Below are 2,441 nucleotides of genomic sequence, written 5' to 3' on the forward strand. Positions count from 1 at the left end.
CTCCTGAAGCATCTCACTGTAGCCTGCAGGGGGCAGTGTGTGTGTGGGGAGGGGTGTCATACTCTGAACAGACCCCAGGAATGACTTGTTGCTATGAGACATCCCCAGTAGGATGGTAGCTGTAGGTGTACCTTCCACTCAAGTTGATTTTTTCCCCAGAATACAACAGGTTCAGTCAGCCATCATCAAACTAAAGGGGACCAGCGAAGCCCACACTGAATCCCTGATGTATGTGTTCAGCTAGTTTCTAAGTCCTGTGCTGAGGAGTGTGCAGGGAGGCAGGTGGAATGTTGGCTATGAGAGCACTCCCCCTGTGGTGGTCTCTGTAAGCAATTCCTAGTAGGCCTGCTAATGACTGGGCCCAGGCTGGGGAGTTTGCTGTCCATATGAGTCAGACTCAACCAACAGGCAGTGCTCTTGGTTTTCACCTGAGAATCACTAAAGGACACTTGCATGTTGATGTTTTTTTCAGTGTTGACTCTGGAGTTTTGGATACTTGATCTTGGAATTCAGTAGCTACAAGGAGGGTGGGTTTACCTGGTTGGAGATACTGAGGAAATGCTCCTACTTCACTTTCCTGTGACAAAGGTGGGGGTCTCATGGGTGCCCCTGCACAGGCTCTTCCGTGGTGTCCTGCTGTTTGTGGGAACCACACATTTCCATCTGGGGAGCCTGTGGTCTGAGGTCTTCGCCTTGTCCTGCTGCCCTTCCACTTCCTCTCTGTCTCAGTGTCTGAACTTCTAGGGCCTTAAGGAAACTCAGCAGCACTCGCTCAAAGAACCCCTGTTTGCCTTTGTTGTTGTTGTTATTAAATGACATTACATTGTTTCCGACCCATCGCGAGCCTGTATAAGGTTTCCAAGGAGCGACTGGTAAGCTTCAAGCACCAACCTTGTGGTTCAAACGACTTTGCAGTCCAGCACATTAGCCCACAGCGCCACTTTGTGTTCTCTCTATTGTACAGCCACGTATTCCCATGACAATTTTATGGAGTCCTGGTGTGGTGCTGTACAATAAACACCGGACCACAAGGTCATTTGGGTTGAAACCTACCAGTCAATCCTCTGAAATGCTATGAGTCAGACTGGACAGCACTTACGACAACAACAGTTCCATCAGATGAGCTTTCTTTCTGTTTTCCTTTTTGGGTTGTTGCAAAATCCAGTCCCCAGATGGTTGTTATGCGCAAGTGCTACTAATCCTAGTGAGTCGGTTCTCCTACCTTGTGTGCCATCCGTGTTCTCTGTCTTCCTTGTCTCTTGATCCAAATCTGTACATTTATATACATGTACATATATAGTTGTTGTTAGGTGTCATCATGTTGGTTGTGTCTCAGAGCGACTTTGCCCTGTATAGGGTTTTTGAGCAGGAGCTGGTGAGTTGAACTTCGGACATTGTGGTTCAGTGTTTATTCTATAGCACCATAGCAGAAGGATGTCAGGACATTCTCTCTCTGTACATGTGTGAGTGTGTGTGTGTGTGGTGTGTGTGGTGTGTGTATAGGAGTCCTGGTGTGGTGCTATAGGATAAACACTGGACTGCTAACAACATGACCAGTGGTTTAAACCCACTAGTCACTTCTAGAACATCATATACAAGGCCATTATGTGTTGAAACTGATTCTATAGCACATAAGGACAACAACATTTTATATATGTGTGTGTGTGGTGGTGTTGTTAAGTGCCATTGAATCTTTTCTGAATCATATGAACCCTGTATAGGGTTTTTGAGGAGACAGCAGAGGTGTTGGCATGGAAATATATACTTCAAACACACACACACTATATATACATATATATATATGTATGTATATATATGTATATGTATGTCTCCCCAGCTTGTCTGTCAGTGTGTCACACTGTGCTTGCTTGCATGTTACTGTGATGCTGGAACCTATGCCATTTGTAATTAACTATAACAGTAATATCACAGCACATGCCTTTTCTGTTTCCCATGGTTTTATCTCAGTAAATCATCACTGACTTTATATCAAACCCCTTGAAGATGTGATCGTCAAGGGGACAAAATGAAGATTGCTGTTCACAATAGAAAAAGGAGGCCGGCATTAATACAATGCAGGGATTTCTTACAGCAGAGAACTTCACAGTTTCTCTAGTGTGCTCTAGTGTCTCCAGTGTGCTCATATATGCAGCATTTATGGAATATCCAGGACACTAAACTTACACTATGACATACTCTTTTCCGTTCTCTCCTATCCTATTGTTCCATTATATGTCATTAAATTTTTCAGACCACGTACTTCCAAATTAATTTCTTGACTTCTGTATGAATAGCCCTGCCCCATTGTATACAACCATGATAAGGGAATATTTCTCAGTGTGGCATATAACTATGTCTTTAGAGGGAAAGCTTGAAGAAATTTTAGTGGATAAATCCCCAAGGTGATGTGTTGTTGTTGTTGTTGTCAGGTGCCATCGAGT

Source organism: Chrysochloris asiatica, unplaced genomic scaffold (assembly GCF_000296735.1).
Source record: "Chrysochloris asiatica unplaced genomic scaffold, ChrAsi1.0 scaffold00526, whole genome shotgun sequence".
Taxonomy (NCBI): domain Eukaryota; kingdom Metazoa; phylum Chordata; class Mammalia; order Afrosoricida; family Chrysochloridae; genus Chrysochloris; species Chrysochloris asiatica.